The sequence below is a fragment of the Lathamus discolor genome, chromosome 6, assembly GCF_037157495.1.
Source record: "Lathamus discolor isolate bLatDis1 chromosome 6, bLatDis1.hap1, whole genome shotgun sequence".
Taxonomy (NCBI): domain Eukaryota; kingdom Metazoa; phylum Chordata; class Aves; order Psittaciformes; family Psittacidae; genus Lathamus; species Lathamus discolor.
This window is the reverse complement of record NC_088889.1, coordinates 47,948,359-47,969,696: the sequence shown is the minus strand read 5'-3', so window position 1 is coordinate 47,969,696 and position 21,338 is coordinate 47,948,359. Positions and strand designations below refer to the sequence as shown.

Genomic DNA, 21,338 nt, shown 5'->3' with positions numbered 1-21,338 from the left:
ATGCTACTTGTCCTTACAGTCTGAGTACAACCTTTAAACTGTGCTTGAAGACATCCTTCTCTTTGATCACCAGGTGCACTGGTCCCTACCTATGCAATAACAGGAGGAGCAGGCAGCACAAACAGAAGGAAATACCACGGAGCAAACTGGTGTAATATTTCTTTTAAGCCTAACTTAATGAGAAAACTTGTCTTACAAATTAAGCTTTGAGGAAAATCAAGAATTAAGCCTTTCTTTTAGCTTCGTGACATAGTGAAATAAGCACAAAAGCAAGTGTTCAGTTGTCTTTAGGATTTCTTTTATTACTTGTAAATGTATAATTTCTCATCCTCCATCATGTCACAACATGAAGCCAGTTCAGATGAGAAGTTATTGAACACTGAATTTTCCTCTTATTAAAATCTGAAAACATTGCTTCTAACATTATTTCTAGCTTGGCTGTGCAAGATTCCTAACTCAAGAAATGGCATTATTATCACATTGGAATTTTTAGGCTCTGCTTGGAACTCCCAGCTGTGAGCCAAATACAAAGATCTTGCAATGTAGTTTAGACATCAGCAAACAAAAGATGGCAAAAGTCACCCTAACTTTGAGTAGCAGAAACCACTTTTGGAGTTCAAAGCTCCACTGTGATTTTCTGTCTGCTTCTTGCGGTTCAGACGTTCCCCTTCTACCAGCTTATCTGCAGTATGCGCTTGTGACCATACTGTTGCTCCCGCATGCCCTGTGTCTGCTTGTTTTGGCAGTTTTGATGGCAGAGAACGCCAGGCCTCTTTCATGTGGTTTATGTCACATGTGCTGCTGTGCAAGACACGCGCGGCTCTTTGGGAGCGTTCGCCACTTGCTGCTTCTCATGCTCTGGTACACTTCCTCTGCAGAAGGCTTTCCTGGCTCCCAGGGACCATATGTTTTTTCAGTTTCTTTTAATGTGTGTACACTCACCCCATGCAGTTCCAATGAAGTATGTGCTGATTTCCTCTGCTGTCCAGCTCTGAAGGTTCAGATCTAGGGAGGTATCACTGATACTAATCATAGAATCATAGAATAGGGTTGGAAAGGACCTCAAGATCATCTAGTTCCAACCCCCCTGCCATGGGCAGGGACACCTCACACTAAACCATCCCACACAAGGCCTCATCCAACCTGGCCTTGAACACCGCCAGGGATGGAGCACTCACAACCTCCCTGGGCAACCCATTCCAGTGCCTCACCACCCTAACAGGAAAGAATTTCCTCCTTATATCCAATCTAAACTCCCCCTGTTTAAGTTTTAACCCATTGCCCCTTGTCCTGTCACTACAGTCCCTGACGAAGAGTCCCTCCCCAGCATCCCTATAGGCCCCCTTCAGGTACTGGAAGGCTGCTATGAGGTCCCCACGCAGCCTTCTCTTTTCCAGGCTGAACAGCCCCAACTTCCTCAGCCTGTCTTCATACTAAGTGCAAGAATGATTCTTAACACAACCTGCTCTTTTCCTGGGGTCCTTTTCTCCTCCCTCTTGGAAGTGTGGACTTCTCTACTTGTTCTGTTTTTAGTCCTGTAGTGACTAATTTTAGCTATCTTACCACCAGCCATCCATTGTCTGTGGAGAGAAGTGGAAGAGATATCCTCCTAAGAGAGGCATCTAAGATAGGTGGGCAAATTTGCATCTCTCAGATGTCTCTAGTTTCTCTCCCCATTGATACAGAGGAAGTGTAGATGACAAACCTAGGCTAACTGGCCCACTTTGAGATAGCAATATCTAGGTGGGATATATCCCTCTCCAGCTGCCCAGGCTTCATGGTGGTATGCATGAATGCTGTATGCTTGTGAACTGCTGGTTGGGATCTTTTTCATGAGCTAATCCTCTTTTCAGCACTTTCCATACTGCCTTAGCCATGAGGACAGAGCGGAGGAGAGCTGAGTGTTGGCAGAAGGGCACGTGAATATAAAAGATAAGGACTAAGAGCTTCCTTACAAATGTGTCAGTTCCAGACTCATGGTAGGTATTTCTTCACTAGATGAAACAGAATAACAGAGTGGCCTAGGTAAGAAGGCATGGTATTGTGAGAAATTCAGGTAAAACCCCCAAACTTGATAAATAGAAAAACCCTAGAACGGTAGGAGGGCAAACCTTTCATGCAGAATATTTCAAATGTGGGTGGGAGATTTAGCAATTCCCTAGTCAGGACTAGAAGCGGAAGCTGAGAAAGGTCAGGCTTTTCATAATGTTAGTGGTCCCCTTGACTTCTTGAAAAAGCTGAATGTCTGCCATATGCTTATTTATACCAAGAGCTGTTCATTCCCCATCAAGACTGATGTTTTTATTAACAACTATGTTGTTTTCATTCAAGAGCATAATTATCAGAACCCAGATACCAATGGTAGGTTTAATGCACTTCTGCTGATTCATGGGATTTCTTCACAAATTGTTTTCAGAATTTGCACTACTTCTGTATATAAAAGTGTGAATTAGGTGAACTAACCAGCCATATCTGTGAGAAAAAAGGCTTTCTCACACCAGAAGCAAAAACTTGCTTTTGGTAGAGCTGTTAAAATATTCCAGATTTTTGTATGCTGAAATAGTATTGAATAGATCAAGTAAAATGGTAGCAGCGGCAAGATTTTTATTGTGGCAATAAATATTGTGGCAAGGTTATTACCTGGAGAAGAATTGGCATTGCTATAACTCTGCAAAGCCATAACTGTTGTGACATAAGGCAAGGAGCGCAAGGCAATAAATGTGGATCTGTGGGATGTGGGAGAAACGACAGGCTTGGAACAGTGGTTTCTATCATTGCCCTGGTAAGAGAGCAACAATAGTAAGAGAGACATGATATGTCAGGACAGACTTATACTGTCTGATTTCCAGTTTGGTTTGCTTTTAGGAGTTTCCTGTATAAAGTTGTTGAAAAAAAATTCTGCATGATGTGAATTATATATAAGGATCCAGTCCTATGCTTATGCAGTATCCTGTTGTAGTCACTGGAAGTCAAGCCTGTAAAAAAAGCAAGACTGGGCATGTAATCTCCCTTTAAAAAGTACTTTTTCTTTCCCTGAAAATAGATTAAAAATAAAATAAAAAGTAGTGTTCTCTGTCACTGGCACCATTTCTACAGGGCATCAAAGCAACTGGTTCCTTATAATCTCTAGACATTTCCTGACTGACTGCAAAGGTCATCTTGGAGTGAGCAGGGGAATCTGAAAGGGAGTTATCTGCAGGCCAAATAAGGTGAAAGCTGCTGTGGCTAAAGTTCAAGTTTATTTACACAGAGAAAAAAAAGAGAAGTGAAATATTTGCTGACATATTTACTTTTATTTTAGAAAGTTTTGGAGCAATTGGTTTAAAACAGAAAGAAAGGTGGAAAAGAGGAAGCAAAATGTACTGTGATATAATAGAAATAACAGTAAATGATTGTTACTGGCAATCTTTACTTTTCAGTATTTTTCTCATTCTAACCCAAACAGTGATGTTACTGTTATTTTCTAGATTAGGAAATCTTTGAGGTTGGAGTCTTCTCCTATTTTTCCTGTTGGAAAAACTGCCTTGTGCTGTCTTGCCACTATGGAAGGAATATAACATCTATACAAACAGTGAAAATAAGGAAATACAGTTTCATGTAGGTTTATGTTCTAGTTTACATTTATAACCTAATCCTCAACACCAAAGTAACTGTAGATTCTCCTGCATACCTTACAGAATCCCACAGAGTAGTGACAACATCTGTGCTAAATGTTTTGGTACCAAACACTCCGCTGACTGGCTCATTATCTGCAACCAACCAGAATTCCAAATAACTGAAATCTTGTCAGTCTCTTCCAATTTGAATCTCTCTAATCTACCCACTTAAGTGCATTCTGTAAAAATTCATTTGTCCTTAAGATGTTCACTCTATGTTCAAACTCGGCTGAGGATGGCCAGAAAGATCAAAAGTTCCTGGGGCGAGTGCAGACAGACAGTGAAATATCTTGATCACTTAGTTGTCCGTTCTCTAGAAAACTAAACTAAAGAGAATGTTAAGTTATTGTTCACTCTGGGGATTATTGGTGGCTGTGGATAGAAAACAATTGATGAACATTCATCAACCTGTCATTAACACTAAACAAGATTAAACAAGTAGATTGGTTTAACTCTCAAAATTATAAATTTTATTCTTGATAAATGGTGTTGAACCTTATGCTTGCTTCCACAGATACCAAACAATTCCCTTGCTAATAGCTTGTTAATTATGTTTGTTGGAAGCAACATGTTCTAGTGAACAAGATGCTGGAAGGGAGCCAAGAGCTTCGGGTTAGATTTCCAGCTCTGTCTCCTTTGATAATTCTTGGTCTGTTTCTCCTTCTATTGACTGCTACAATCACCATGCTTGTGTTATATGCAGCAGGCCCCCAGTCTCATAATGAGCCTACTTGTATCACACTTACCTTGCAACTTTGCAGGTGATCTTGACCATGGGTTTGCGCTCACAAATCCATTCAGTCTTCCTGTTCAGAGACTCCTGTTCTCTGCAGTAATATAATTGGCTATATATGAAAAAAAAAAAGACAAAATTTCAGTGTTTAAAAGCTAATGTCCCAGGATGATAGTAAAGTGAATAAACACAAACATAATGTACTAAAGCTTGTACACTTTCACTGGAATATAGTGGTTTTGATCTTTTTAAATAGATCATAAATACTAAGAGGGTGCTTGCATTGAAACATATGATAATGCAAATGAGAATGATAAAAAAATCTGTATTTTCTAGACTATTTATTTATTTTTTAACATGGGTCAGCTATAAAGGAGAACAGGATGCCAGTGTCCCTGCATGTATGTTTTCACTACTGCAATAGCTACAATTTAAACCGTCACCTTAGGATAAAACCTGTTTTGAGCCTTCAGGGAAGCAAAATTCAGCAGTTTGTTTTCACACAGGAAATTACTGTTTTAAGGGATAACATTAAGTATCAAGAACCCTAATTGCTGGATAATTCCTTATTTCATTATAACTTTGTAGCTTTTGGGATTCTGTCTGGAAATAATCCTCAAATTTGATGGGGATTTGGAGTTAGAACTGATAAAAAGGGACACCAAAGATAGTTTAGATAAAGTATGCTGGTGAAAAGAGTTTCCTCTGCAGTGCTGCAGCACATGGTAATCACAGAAAAGCTTCTACTGGCATAATCATGAATATTTAAAAAACTGTTTGTTGTATGTTGGACACATTAATACCTTAGGACTGAACATATAGCACCAGATATTCAAACCTCTTGTTCAGCTTATATTAATTGATTGATGCTCTACTCTTTTAACAGTGCTCAAGAAAAAAATGTCAGAGTTGCATGAAACTGATTGCAAGAAAGAATATAACACACTATTATGCTACAGGCTTCACAAAACTGTTTAAATCTGGCACCACTTTATTTTCTCTGCTTTACTACATGTTTTACAAACACCAATAAATTAAACAGTCCATGTCTTAAGCAGTTACACCAGCATGGATGATGTTCTTCTTGACATGCAGCACAGCTTGTTTGCACAAACATGTAGCGTAGCCATCTCCTACACATATGCTCGTGCTCAGAGAGACACCTGTGTTGGGCAGAAAATAAAGTGTCAAGGGTACAAGAGACAATTTCTTAGTTTGTCTCCTACTGCCTCCAGCAGCATTTCCATTTACTGAGATACGGCAGTGGTAAATTATATCTTTGCACAAATGCAAAGTAAGTGACTGGATATTGCTAAGAACTTAAACTCTTGTAAAAAAAAACCGGGAACACAGAGGAGTGTAGAAGGGGTCTTACTCTGCTGATTGATTTCATCGCATGAACAGTAAACCTTACATGGGTTCTTCATATAGTGATTTTAGTCCTGCTCCCTGCTTGCCAGCTTGTTATGAACAGCCTGATTTTTTTTCTGAATTTGTGAACTGTTTGCGGCTGTTGAACAAAGGCTGCCCCGAGTACTGAACAGAGACTTCAGCTGAGTATTCATCTACTTATGTGACACCCACTGCTGGTGGTTTGTTTAGGAGCTGTTTACAAAAGCTATTCATTCCCTATTTACAACAGGAGTTGAAGGACTCACTGGCAAAGCTGTAAAGTATGGCAATGCAGCTTCAGCATTCATAGCATACGTCTTGCCCTTACCCTGTTGGCCAAAGAAATGGAGAGAAATATAAACAAGGAGTGACAGCTTTCATTTAAGTTTATTCCCATCAGATAATGCCAGTCACAGCTGCCAGACTGTCTTGAAAACTTTAAGGGAGAGGTAGTCTAAAACTGAGTTATCCGTGGTGTTGCATGATAGCATGTGAAGGAATAGCAAGTTTTTGAATTCTAGGAAATCATTTTATGTTAATCAAAATAGCAGTTTGAATGAAAGGGATGGGGGTTTTGTTTGTTTGTTTTAATCTTTATAAAAAGAATGCAAAGTATCTAGGCTAAGGGCTAAGGTGAAAGAAGGTTTTGAGAATATGCTTCAGGAGGAAATACAAATGGAAAGAAATCTCTGATCGTATTTCTGTTGATAGGAAGCAGAACCAAACACTTTATCTGAATTGTTTAAATGTGAAGAAAAAACCGTGGTACTAAGCACAAAGAATGAATATGTCTATTGAGATTGTTAAGATCTTCAAAGTTAGACAATTTGTAGCAGGAACAGTAGTGGGGATTTTTCTTTCTGTGTAGTTCAATGAATTAGCAAGAGAAAGATCAAAGGTGCCTCTGTCATCTGGGATTCCTATCTTGTGTCACTTTTCACTGGCAGCACTTGTTAGAAAAGGGAAGGCTAGGAGAAAGCAGAGAGCAAGGGAATGGGGAAAGAAAAACAGAAAGGTTAAAAAAGGAGAGGAGGGGATTAAAAGATAGATAGAAAAGGAGAAAAAGATGGATCAAATAGAAAAAAGATTGACAGGTGGAGCCCCAGCAATGCTGGTCTGCCAAAACACCCATGTTTTCTAAAGCTATTTTCATTAGTGTGCTGAGCTTGCATCTTGTCTTGTGTGGTTTTAACACCTTTTTGGATTGTTTTTTGGGGGGCTTGGAGGCTTTCTATAGAGCTCAGTGGAGCCACAGGGATGGACAGTAACTCTCATGAGTTCACACACATCTGATCTGTAGAATTTAATTCTGAGAGGTTATTACAACATGAAAGTGTGCTTCAGAGTCCTCTCGTTCCTTACAAGAACTTTAGTAAAATATTATGTGCATGGGCAGAACTCAAGACAAAACCAGGTTGTATCTGTAGGAAATATTTATTTCTGTATGCCCTTGCTTAAGCTTGTAATGTGCTGTTGCAAAATTTCATATAACATGGTGAGAAAAGCACATTTCACTGTGGTGCACATAGTAACAGCAGGCCAAAAACTGGTATAAGCAATCTGGGTGGCAGGGTCCCACCCTAGTTAGTGTTAAAGATATCCAGTGCCCCAAGAGTAGGATTGTTGTACCGAATGTCAATAGCTATGATACAGTAAGTAATCCGGGGAAACAAAAGAGCATCTCTTTAACAGGTACAAACACACATAAAAGTCCTTAGATGTAACAATCTGAGCCCTCCCCTCACCCAACCCCAGGACCCTGTTTGTCCTCTGGACTGGGGAAAATGGCTTTTTCCCTTGGTTTTAATACAGTGAATGCAGACCAGGTGGCAGTTGTGCTCACTTGCAGGCCTTGATTGCTGCTGATTGACTTTTTACCCTTTGTCTATTTTACATTTATGAGTGGCCTGCACAAATTCACCCAAATATTTATTTCTTTTAATCATATAAAATTCTAAGTAAGGACAGATCACAGCAGGGGGGAAATTTTGCCTGATTTAAGGCTAATTTTCTATACCAAAGACAGGAATTACAGAATTTAAAAAATTCCTGTGGTTTCACCTGGACTCCTGTCACTGAATTTCTGTGGCTGGCTGTTGCACAGGTGTTGGGCATGCAGTGAATGGCAAGGGAAGAGCTAAGTGGTGAGCCCTGGGGGTCCCCAGCTGGCCACTGTGATTGGGGCAGGAGGGAGCTGAGCCTGATGGGAGCAGTTGTGGCTGTGCTTAGAGGGATGAGTTACTACCTTTCCTAACAGTGAGGGTAGCCAGCTCTCAGGAGAGCCTCTGGGTGGGTGAGCTGAAGTGGGACCTTGTTTCTGTGGGAAAGGGGAAGCTTAGCTGCACCTGGAAGTCTCCAAGAACATCTGTGTCTTCTGAGGCCCTGCCCCACAGTACAGGGTAAGTAGAAAAGCGATGCTTTCACTGAGTCATAGGCAGGCTGGAGTAGCTTTGTTTGTTCCTTCTGTTCTTTGGCTGTGGAAAAATGAAATTGGTTATGTAACTCTCGTGTTAGGAGGAAGGTGGCCTTGTGTGTAGTAGATGAATCCAAGCAGTTGCAATCAGCCCAGCTGAACAGAACCTGGCTTTTGAGGAAATTCATACTTACATCAGGTACTGTGCTGGAGCTGCAGACTACAGGTCTCACAGCTGTAATAACTGCGGAGCGGCTGATACCTGAGGGACTTGTCACCACGTGCAGGTACAACTAGTTGGGCTCTGCCACATATGCTGCTAAGGGCTCAGCAAAGCTGAAAACTGGTATCAGCTTTTCCAGTGCACAAAGAGAGCAAGGAGTTCCAGTCCTGGTTTGAACTCGGACTCTGGGGGGTGAGGAACAACAAACTAGAGGAAAGATAAAATTGTGGTAATAAGCTGTGGAGCCTGTTGTTGTCTGAGAGTGGACCTGTGCATGTTTGGCTGTGAGTCCCCAAGTGTATAGCAGTATGTTAGGAGCTGGTACTTGGAATAAAAAAGCCGATGGCCTTTTGTTTTGGCGTCTTTATCATGATTTTATTGTCAACTTGATTTCACAGGAGATAAAATCCAGTCATCATAGAATACAATCAGATGAGTCTGGCATTATTCACCATTGGTAAATCCGTGCCTTGGTCTGTTACCAAGTGGAAATGGAAATTGCTTGCATGAAACACCCACTTCAAGTAACTGAAGGGAGTTTATACCAGTTTTATGAGAGGAGAGAAGCTGCTTTTTCTGTATTCTAAACTGCTTGGTCACTTCAGTATTACAATTATCCTGTGATGACTGCTGATAAAGTTGTAAATATCCCATAGGGAGCTGTTTCAGCCTTAACTGCAGATTTCAGGTGGATACCAATAAATTGGTTGCCTACGTTCGTAGCAGTGGACTGTGAACCAAACCTTAGAGTTTGGATTTTGGGCACAAGTGGAGTCAAGTGCTAGATACCTTTTCCAGAATGCTTCTGAAAAGAATGGTCTTACAGGGTTTTGTTTTTTTTTTTTTTTTTTTTTTTTTTGGGGGGGGGTGTTTTGGTTTTTTGTTTTTTATGGTTATGTTTTTGTTTGTGGGTTTTGTTTTTTCTTTTTAAGAGTGGAAGTAGCTCCTGTTTAACATGTAAAAGTCAGTTTTATTATTTTCAGGGAAATTATATGGAAGCGCATACAAGAGAAAGGATTCTTCATGCTATTGCATAATCAGACAAGTTTTGTGGTTAGATATGCTGTTTCTATTCATTGTTGGACTGGAATGTGGTGTGCTAACCAGAAAGGAATCATCTTTTGCCCAGAGTTTTCTGGGAGTTTCAACTATGCTAACTCCCTCCAGGGTTCTCACCCTTCAGGTGCCTGTGTGCTGCATGGAGGAAATAGACATTTTGGTTTTTGGAAGGTCCACCTTTTGCTCAACACAAAGCCTTGGAACTGTGATTCACTAGATAAAAGGAGTACATGGTGAGATTGCACTGAATGGCATCCAACAAAGGTGGTTCTGAATGCACAGAAAAATGCACAAACAGAAGCCAAAACATAGCACTGCACTAGCTACTAGGAAAAAAATTAACTCTTATCAACCAAAACTAGTACAGTGGTGGATTGTTGCATGCTGAAGCTTATTCCATCACCACTGCACTTGTCCAGTTTTATTGAAGTTCATTCTTCGTTAATGCGTTGATCAAAAGGGAGTCAGGTTCAGATCCTCAAATCCAGAGCAGTGGAGATGGGTACCGTGAGGCATCCAGTGCAGTGATGGGTGTATGGCCACCATGGAAGCGATAGTATCCAGTGTACACAGCATCATACAGTTCAGTTCAGTGGCTATTCTCACACAAGGTAAAATCCCCTTGAGGTACACGCCGGACTTCCCCATCCTCCCACATTACCCACCAAGTGCACCTGGGTTCTTGAGCTAAAGCAGTCCCACAAATGGGTTTGCCTTTTCTTAAGGCAGGAATAACCCAGACTGTTTTCCCCAGCAGATAGATTCTTTGGTAGTTTGGTGTACACTGGGGCCTCCTGAATGTGTCACCTCCTCCTGTGGTGACATTCCGAAATCTTTGCCCTCTGGCCAGTCCATGATGACTTCTAGAATGCCTGGACGACTGGGATTTCCTGTTCGAGCTCATTATGTAATTAGTGCAGCCCATTTACTCCATGTAGCATCAATTGCATGATGTGTAGAGGAGACCCTGCCTTTGAACATCCAGCCCAGCATGGGCAACCAGGATGCCAGGAGGAGCTGTGCTTCAGTGCCAGTCACTTCTGAAGCAGCTTGAACCCCTTCATAGGCTGCCAGTATCTCTGTTTCAGCTGGTGTCGGATCCTTTGTATCCTCGACTCCAAAAGCCGAGGGGTCGACCTCAAGTCTCCCCTGGAGCTTTCTGCCAGAGGCTCCAGGTAGGACCATTCTCCCTGGCTTGCAGTGTAAAGCACGTTTTTCCCATCTTGCCTGGTCCAGGCTGGCGCAAGGGCTACTGCATGAACTGTCTCGTTTGATTTGTTCAAAGCCTTGTTGTTGCTCAGCGCCCCATTTGAAGTCTTCTTCTGGGTCACGTGACAGAAAGGGCTTACAATCAGACTGTAATTTGGGATGTACATTCTCCAGAACCCCACAACGCCTAAGAAAGCTTGTGTTTCTTTCTTGTAACTTGATGGAGACATTGCTGTTATGTTCCTGTTGATGAAGTCTGTGGGGATCTGATGATGTCTATCTTGCCATTTTATTACTAAGTGCTGGCTTTCCTGTGCAGGTCCCTTGACCTCAGTCTGTTTTATGGCAAAACTGGCCTTCAGAAGGATTTGGATAATTTTCTTCCCTTTCACAAAAACTTCTTCCACTGTATCGCCCCACACGATAACATCATCATCAGCTGCCAGAGCTGTCCCACACCTGGGGCAGGCTGTTGGGGACTGGTGGTGGGGATGCTGTCCTCCACGGCTGCCCTTGTTTTGCTGGAGGCCTCTTCCTGTCCATGAGTGCAGGGGAGCTGTGCCACGGGTGGGAGCGGCACTGCAGAAGCGAGCTGCAGCAGCTGCCCCAGGGCTCTGGGGGGCCCTGACACCCCCTGTGCCAGCTGGTAGGGGACAGGCTGGTCCTGAGCAGTCTCCAAGGACACTGGCAGCCCAGGGACAGAGTGTAACACATGGGCAGTGACAGGAGGTGGCATGGCCAGGGCAGTAGAGCTCAGACCAGACTCTTCCAGTGGCATCGGCAGCTGGAGGAGAAACCTCTCTGTTGGGAGAAGCAGAGAGAGGTGATGGGGTGACAAACTGGAGGCAGAGCCAGCTGGGGGGTTACTTGGAGGGCAGGGGCACCAGGAGGAGAGGGAGCTGCAGCTGTACCTGCCATGACTGTTGGTCAGTGTCTTGCTCAGTGGCTGTTGGTCAGCCTCTCTCCAACAGGTTGCACCCCAATGTTCCACCAGTCCTGGATGCCTCAGCAGTCTTGTGGCCAATGGACCCCAACAGCTTCCCCTCACTGGTTTTTCTTCCCTGCTGGTGATTCCCTGTCCTAAACCATGGTTTCCCTGCCCACAATGGTTTGCCATCCCAATGATGTTTCTTGGGGAGGTAAATTTCGTGTCCAAGGGGAAGGGATTTGGATAATTCTTTTCCCTTTTTCAAAAACTTCTTCCACTGTATCGCCCCACACAATGGTGTCATCAATGTATTGCAGGTTTTCTGGAGCTTGCCCGTGTTGCAGTGCAGTATGGATCAGTCCATGGTAGATGGAATGGATGTGTTTCCACCCCTGGGCAGTCGATTCCAAGTGTACTGGATGCCCCTCCAAGTAAAAGCAAACTGTGGCCTGCACTCTGCTGCCAAAAGAATTGAGAAAAGCTCATTGGCAATATCAGTTGTGGCATACCACTTGGCTGCCTTTAACTCCAGTTCACATTGAAGTTCCAGCATGTCTCGTACGGCAGCACTCATTGGTGGTGTCACTTCAGAGGAGGGCCACAAGGATGATCAAGGGACTGGAGCACCTCCCGTATGAAGTCAGGCTGAGAAAGTTGGGGCTGTGTAGCCTGGAGAAGAGAAGCCTGTGTGGAGACCTCATAGCAGCCTTCCAGTATCTGAAGGGGGCCTATAAGAATGACAGAGGGAGTCTTCATCAGGGACTGATGAAGTGTTAGGAAAAGAGGTAATGGGTTTAAACTGAAAAAGGGGAAGCTCAGGTTGGGTACGAGGAAGAAGTTCTTTACTGTGAGGGTGGTGATGCACTGGAAAAACGTTGCCCAAAGAAGTGGTAAATGCTCCCATCCCTGGCAGTGTTCAAGGCCAGGTTGGAGAGAGCCTTGGGCGACATGGTCTAGGTTGAGGAGTGCCTGCCAACGGCAGGGGGTTGGAACTAGATGATCTTAAGGTCCTTCCAACCCCAACCAGTCTATGATTCTATGAGTCTATTTAAACCCCCCTACATCATGCAATAGGAATCCTAATTAGCTGGAAGGGGACTGCTTCAGGGACTAATATATGATCCTTAAGACTCTTTCTTTAAAAAATGTAAAAAATGAACTCTGAAAACTTTTCATAATATGACTGATACTTTCATCATTTAAGGAGTGTTATAATTGCCCCAAAATGGAAAAGCTTTGGTCTTGAAATATGTTGTGAAAAAAACCAAGAAAAAAGTTAAACATCTTATGAAGGATTTACCTTTTATTATTAGCTTTCCTCTGGCCTGCCTAAAAATCACTGAAGCTCCCTGTATCAAGTCAGACAGAGAGGTACATCCTAGATTTGAAGACATAGGAGATTCTGGCTTTGGTTTCCTGCTACTCAATTCTGAAGGTACTAGAGTCCAACCAGTGTGGACACATTGCTGTTGGAATGCTTCACTCATTAGGACTGGATAAGACTCTAACCTTTATCCTGAATATACAGCAGATGCAAATGGTAAGTCATAATGTTGTTGAGACACTATTAAAGATGAGGAAAAAAAAATTGCAATGAAGAATAAATTTTAGATATTTACATGCTTTTTCTACTTCACACCTTGTTTCTTACCTCTTGTTTTTGAGTTCTTCTGTAGTCAGGGTTTTTTCACGTTATGTCATTCAGGTCTAAGGTTTGTTTAATTTTGTGAGTGAAATTTTATAAGATTCAATTACAGAAGCTTCAGTAAACAAAATTTATACTTTATTAATTGCTTCTCCTTGATCTTCTACTCCTGTAATAGATTTTAAAAACAAACTAATACTATCCTTATAAGTAATAAGATCAGAACTCTATGAAATGGTGATGGCAGTATTATTAGGTTAAATCTGCAACAGCTGTTTTGTCTCTGTGAAGCTACAGGGTAAACTGAACTGGCCTTCACCCCGAAATTCTATCACCTCTGAAATGCAACCAGCCATAGAGGCACTTGGGACAGTAAGAATAACAAATAATAACTATCTGTTATTGATAATAATTATTAGCAAGCAATAGTTATATTTATAGCAAAACGGTGTATGTTTTGTTACTTTGAGTTTCTTTGCTTTTCCTACACTGCATTTGACAAATGGCTGAGGATCAAATAGAAAGACAAATTGGTTTTTTTGCATGGATTAGTGCCTCCCTCACATTCATAAAAATAGTGCTAAAGCTGTTTTTGTTTCTTTCTTTCACTGTTTGTAATCAGAGGGACTGTCCTCTAAGCTGCTTAATGAAGGTGTGGTAGACTTGCAGAAGTAATTATTGGGCATTATGTTTTCACATGTAATTCTTGGCACTTGAGATGCTGCAGTAGTTCACTGTTTTTGTAACGACGAAGACATTATGAATTTTTACCTGCCCTTTTGTTCTGTCTTACTAATGTGGAAGTCAGAGGAGGAAAAAACCCATCAGTTTACAGAACATTGATCTAACAAAATACACAAGCCAAAGAGCCAAATTGTGAAAGATTGTTTGCTTGACCTATTAGCTTGGGAACTGCCAGTACCCTCCACTATGATTTAAATAAATTCTGTAGCCTAGAAAGGAGAAGATAATTAGGAAACAGAAGTAGAATTGGTAAGAATCCTGTCTGAAAATGAAAAAAACCAGGAGAGCAAGGGGTTACTTAGGTATTGATTTAAGAGGCTTATGGTGTGGAAAACCAATGATGCTTTTTGTGTGTGTGTGTTCTTTAGCCCAATTCACTAGTGGAATTTGTCATACCTTGTTTCTCATGTATGAATGTCTGTTTCAAAACTTAAGATTTCCAGTATGATTTTAATTAGCATAGTAAAATTCCAGTGAGGTTGCACAGTTTTGAAGTTTATAACTTCTTAAGTACTGTTCACCTCTGCTGTGTTGAATAGGTTAAGTATCATGCTATAATGAAGTGTTATGGGGGTTACTTATTTACTCTGTCTTTTGAAATAGATCCCAGTTGCATAGTAGATGACTAGTCAGCATGGGTTGATTGTTTCTGCATTGCATTGAAAGAGGAACCCACTGGAATATATTATTAGAATGCCCTTAATATTCATTATAAATACAATATTTTATTATAATTTCTTTTGGTAATATGCAAAAAAGTGAAAAATAGATGCTGTATTATGGGCTTACAAATTGCAAGCTCTTGATTTTATATTTGAGGGGTTTTGTTATTTGTTCCCTTCTGGAATCATTTGATCGGCATGATAGATTTATCCTGAGCTTTCTTACTTCATTATTAAGTGTAGCATAATCAAAAAGAAGCCTTCAGAGACACATACACTCTTGGACAGTAAAAATTCTCATTAAGACATCAGCTCTTAAAAAAAAAAAAAATTAATAAATCTTCTGGCCCCCATCCATGGCAATGTTTGCCCTGCAGTACACATTCAAGTGTTAGCCTTTGTAGGTGTGAAATTTGGTGAGGTCTGAGGCTCTGGAATGAATTAGTGTAGTATGCTTAGTGACATTCCTTTCATAAACGAGTGGGCAGCAGCCTTGGAAAACTTGATGAGTTAAAGGGAAAGCATGCATGGTAGCATGTTGCACGTCATAGGAAGTTATAGCCCATATTTCTACATATAAGGCCATAGTTCCGGTGGAAGGACAGTGTCTGCAGGAAAACATTACAAAAAATAAGCCGTCATTAAATCTTTGAGCATTCCCAGGTTACATCTGTACATTTTCCAACAACCAGTTAGCCGACACGTTTCCCTGAAACATGGAGATTCTTTGGATGTGTAATCATGCCTTGGCTGATAGAAGGCTTCCTGTGAAATCTGTAAATCATCAGTACTGAGATAACAAAAAGAAAATCTAAAATGATTATTTAAGTTAGCTATGTAAAAATACTTGTTCTCCCAAACAGGACTTCTCTCTAGAGCATTAATGTATTTATATACAATATTACAGCTGTTGTACTGGATCGGAAATCATTAGTGACTGAGGAAATGGCAAGAATAAAATGAGAACAGTAATGGTTTGATGACTGCTTGTCGTTTATAAGTAGCAGCTGCATTTCCTTTTCCTTCAGTTAAATGTGTTTTCCAAATGAACCAGTTAAATCCCATCTCACTGCTCTGATCATCTTAAAGTTTTTTTCCTAGAGCTGAGCTAGTAAACTGATGACCTCTGCCTAGCTCTTGGTCTGTTCTGGAAGGAATTACTGTTCTTCACGTCAGGCTCAGAAAGGGATGACCAAACAGTTGCTGAACTCTGCTTTTAACCCCAGAGGCAAAACCTGTCTGCTTAGAAGTGATAAATGCAATGAGATGCTGGGAGGAAAACTTTTGTGGCTTTCTATGCTGCCTCTAGAGAGGACTTCACTCTGCAGTGTTGGTATTCTAGAACATTTAATTAACAATCAATTAAGTGAGAGATTACTCACGTAAAACAGAAGAAAATATTAGTTGTGGAGTGCTTTGGATGTGTTTTAGCTGAAGCCAAGTAAATAGACTAGCAGTGGAAATAGGCTGTGGTAAATTCTTGGCCACCACATTTGTCACCCCAAATGTCACAGGAATAAGTGTGTTGACAGATGAGCTGCAGAAAATCTTGCTTGGTGGTTTGAAAAATTAAAGCTCTGGTTCTCCCACTGCCTGCTGGAGGTTAGTGTTTCCATAATAGGGTTACTGGGAGAGAATGCTCTAGTTGTGTAGCTTGAAGGAAACAGCTACACTTTGTACTGGGAAAGCTGAAGTATGTGGTAATGTTCTGTCCCGCTGCTTGCTGTGGAAAGAGTGCCATGAGGCTGGAGCTCCGCTTGACGGAGCTCACCTGTTCATGTATTAAGACTAAAAATCTCTTACTGTGATTATTTGGGTATTTGTCAACCCGTGTTAAAATCTGGTCCAGAAACGCGTTCCTGATTAAAATGATTCTCCAGCTAGTACCCATCCTGTTTGAATCAGTTTGGGTAATATTGTATATTTAATAAAGGTCAGGCTAAATTGCTTTTCTGACACACACCCTAGAAGCTACTCTTGTATGTTAGTAATAGCAGTGACTGAATAAAATCAAATTCTCTACTGTGTAGCACAGCTGCATTGTTTAATGGTTTCATGGATGTTTTACAATGTGATTTTGCTGGGAAATTATGCTCCTGAAATAGAAACCCTACCAAACAGCTGAAAATATATTTCAGTTAGTAAAATGAACATCATTTCAAAGAAGTGCACAAATGCAGCAGCTCAACATGTAGCATGACCTTAAGAGTAAAACTTTTAACTGACCATTTGAACTTTTAAAATATCTCTCTATATCAACCTTGATTAGAACAAAACTTGCTTCTGTGATATAGGTGTGAGATGGTGAAGAGCTACTTTTCTATTGATAATTAGAATCTTTATACTGTGTTTATCATTTGTTCTCTAATACTCAATTCCTATGACTTCTGTATTTCAGAAGAGTAGTGTGGTGAACAGAATCTACTAATTTGCTCACCAAATATCTTTGCTGTTTGCATAACGTTGCAAATTTGGAGCTGCTTGATGAAAAGGTTCATAGCAGTTTATTAAAATATGGCTTAATAGTATCAAAATGCTGTGATAAATCAAGTCTTTTTGCTTGTAGCTTTCTTTAATAGGACGATGTTTTTATTTAAATGATAAGTACAATAACATGATTTAGTAAATTCCAGGGTCAGGATTATTACAGCTGTGATTTTTAAAGAAGCAAAATCCAAGACATCAAGAAATCCCGTACCCGAGGCTAAAGTAATGTTGTGCAGACAACATGAACTAAAGAAACCTTTGTTTAATAAATAAAGAGGCAAGGCAGTGAATTGTCACAAACATTTTTTCCTTTGGTTCTGCATATTATTAATGGCTAAGATTAGTCAGTCCGGAACAGGAAGAACTTTCGCCATACATGGTTTAAACTGTTGAATATGTTGACTCATCTGTGTTGAATGCATCATGCCATGACTTATCCATGTTATATATAGATGTATATTCGGGATTCCTGATGCATGAATAAACATAGATGAACTCCTTGTAACTAAAGGTTGTAGCTGGGGAAAGGAAAGGTCACAATTATTGTCTATAGGACCTGGACTTCACCTGTGGATAACCACATCATAAAAATTTGGGTATAAATAACCAAGTTGTTTTGGGAAAATTTGCTTCTTTTTATTTAGCAGAAGAGTCCATTTCATGCTAATGTTCTCAAAGCCATTCCTTTCCTTCCACTGCCTCCTTGCTCCAGGATAGCTTAATGCTAAGTCATATAATGATTAAAGCTTTCAGTCACCTTTATTCTAGTGAGATTAACTGCTGGCAGCGTACACAGGGCTTTCAGGATCACCATCTGGAGAAAAGCATTTGTGAGACTTTTTCAGATTACTAGTTTAGTTTTTGCACTTCAAAAAGAATTTGTGCTGTAACATGGGTATAAAACATAACTGACTTGCTCTGTAGCCAACCATGTCTGTATGTCTTCTGTTTTATGCTGTAACTGGTGCTGGGTTTAGTTCCCTTCTCTGAAGTACCTCACAGGCTGACTTACAGCACTCTGGTAACTTCTGCTTCCGCTAACTATACCAGTCTTGTTTAGCTTGACATCATGACATGGTTGTAAAGACATCCAAGGTGACTCTTGCTTTTGAATTGCTGTTCTTGCCTTTGCACTGGAACATGTTTGGTTTTAGTCTGTTAATTCATTTTCTGTCAGTAAGAGTTACTGAAAAAAATCAAACCCAACCTTCTGAAGTTATAGACAAATGCCAAAATTCTTACAGGAATTTTAGTATACTGGGGTTTTTTTTTGTTTGTTTGTTTTTTTTTTTTTCACATAGAAAATTAGCCTTTCTAACCAGGTGGGGGATGGCTAAAACTCACTGGTCTTCTGTCTGTGACCTGTAGTAAACTGAGGCTGTCACGAATAGGTCATGTTCTTTCCTGTATCCAGCTCCTTTTTTTTCTTGCCCAACTAGCTATTTCCCAGAAGTGAAATGTTCTTTAATCCAGTTGTGTGAGCAGCATTATGATTCCATTGCCTTGTTTAAGAAAAAAAACCACCAAAAATTCCGGGAGCAGCTCATTAAAGAAGGTCATCAGAAGAACAGCTCCTTAGCACTCTCACTGGAGAATGCAGTCCTTCCCTGTTTGTGGTTCAGCATGGCTGCAGGAGTCTGGCAAGCAGATGGTGTGGTGCAGGGGTTTGTCAGACAGAGATAGTGAGGAAGCCAAGGGAGTCTAGAAAGTATGACAAAGCAGGATGAGAGGACCAAATATCTTAAAGATGTCTTACACATGCTCTCACCATGCAATATTGTGTCATGTGTTCTCTCATGTGCTTTAACAAATAATTTGGTGAAATGGATTATTTGGAGAGACTTTAGGGGGAAAGGTTTTATGCTATAAATGGATTCTGGAACTTTGATCTTAACTCTCATTTATTTTTCTGTGAGTTTATCTTTTGTGTGTTAAGAGCTTTGACTTAAGGTGATATGAATAATTCTTGCAGAGGAGTCCAGTCTTTTGGAAAGACTAATGAAAGTCATATTTGATTTTATGACAAAATATCAAATCAAATATTTGGATGTGTTTAGTTGAAGTGTTTTGTTTTTCAGTGTGAGGGTGAATTTCTTATTTTGCCAGAACTGTTACTAAAACCACATTGATATCCAGGATATATGTTGCCTGCTGTCCCAGGGGTCTTGAAAAATAGATAAAATTGTTGGGCTGGTAGGAAAACACTGTGGTCTGTTTGTGTATATGTATTCATATTTTGTATGAATTTTATGAAATTAGTGTTTGAAAAGCATAGAACTAAAAGGAGGAAGATTCTGATATCTGAGGAAAGCAGAAAGGTATCTTGTGTTATATTGCATTTTGTATTTAGAGGAAATGACAATACATCTGCTTCCCTTTAACCTTTCATCAGTCTGAGCTAAATGCAGATTTAAGAGAAGCTTTTCACTTGACCAAGAGTGTTTGGCTCTCCAAATTTCATGGTAGCAAATGTCTAATAGTAGTATGGAGAAAATGTCACTATCTTCCTTCCTGTTTTAAAATACAAACCCAACAATCTGGCATATGCCAGGTGCATATTTGGGCAATACTGAATCTGTTGCTGGTGCAGTATGATAATAGCCAGGAATGTGCTAGGTGTGTCTGTCATTTCTTGTGTGACTTAGTTTATAGTATACTGGAATTGATTGTCAGTTCATGCAATAAGCTGTTTTCTAGTACAGTGCTCTTCATGCTTTCTATTGTGTTACATTTTGTAGTTGGGGGAGTCTCCCATAAACGTCCTCAGAGTTGCTTCTTATTCTGGCCACTAGACTTTGTTTTTCCATGATATCCTCAACTACCCTGCCCTTCCTCACCCTGCCTCAATAGCCTTTCAATTTCTGGTTTGTTAAGATTAATTTTTTTGCATCGGCTAGTCTTACTGCTTATTGTATTAGTAGCGTTCCAGCTCCTCTTGCACTGTCTTCACACTCTACAGCAATGATTAAGAATGTCTTTTGTAAGACTCCTCCATAAACAACGTGGTAAAACACAGATCTTTATTTTTATTTTTTTCCCATATATTTCAGTTTTCCTGTCACTTTTGGTTTTTCTTCAGGATACATTAGCCAGAAATGTTTCAGAACTGGATACCTCTGAATATTGTCACATTGTACAGAGCCTATGAAAAGCACATACCACTGTATTTGGAAGGAGCTTCTCCCCTCTTCAGGGTTAGATTTGTGTTGTTGTGTTTATTAATTTTATGTACTTGATATATACTTTTAAATATTAAAATATATAAATATTTAAATATTAAAAGTATATATTTATAGATACTTTTTATTAATTTGATCATCTTACTATCCAATAAAAACAAGTACTTTACCAAAATTGCTAATATAAATTAATATAAACTTTGAGCAGTATTTGTGCAGAAGGTACAGGGACTCTTGTAGGTAGGCGGAGTACTAGTGCTGTCAAATGAAGATGATTGAAGTCTGAAAATACTGTCACTGAATCATGGAACGGTTTGGGTTGGAAGGGACCTTAAAGATAATTTGGTTTCAACCCACTTGCCACGGACGGGGACACCTTCCACTAGGCCAGGTTGCTCAAAGCCCCATCCAACCTGGCCTTGAGCACCCTGCAGGGATGGGGCAGCTGCAACTTCTCTGGGCAGCCTGTGCCAGTGTCTCACCACCTTCATAGTGAAGAATGTCTTCCTAATCATAGAATCATGTATCTAATCTAAATCTCTCCTCTGTTGGTTTACAGCCATTGTCCAATTTAAATAGCTCAAGAATTGTGCTTGTGACTCAAGATGGACAGCTAGCCAAAGGATTTAAGTGCCCTCGGTAATTCTATGCCAGTTTACACCATGGGACAATCTCCTCCAACTCCGTCTATCCTGTAACTCAATACCTAAAAAACAAGGACGTTACTTATGAATCTTCATGCAAAAGAAGAGGTGAAACTGAATAGTTAAATGTAGATGCAATTTAGATAGTATTTATTTAGTTGGTAGAGTATTCATCAAATAGATGATCTATGGCTTCGGTTTATTCAGTGCTTCGTAGTATGCAGTGAGTTTTTTAAATGGCCGAGTGCTACAAAGAAAGTTCCTCAATCAAAGAGGAAAAGTAATAGCAGCAGCCAGCTCAGTGGGTATAATGCCAAGCATTTCAGTAGTCTTTGGCTTTCCTTGATGTTCCAGATCTATGATC

General features: G+C 40.3%; 1 long non-coding RNA gene across 2 annotated transcripts in view; it reads left to right on the top strand.

Annotated features, from left to right (window-relative positions):
- Window positions 1–14,214: 14,214 nt before the first annotated feature.
- LOC136017287 (uncharacterized) overlaps window positions 14,215–21,338 on the top strand; it is a 272,445-nt gene continuing 265,321 nt past the window's right edge. The window contains exon 1 of one of the 2 annotated variants that reach the window (XR_010613885.1): window positions 14,215–14,304. This is a non-coding gene — a long non-coding RNA (uncharacterized LOC136017287). The remainder of the gene's footprint in view (window positions 14,305–21,338) is intronic. The other variant, XR_010613884.1, reaches the window with a different exon arrangement.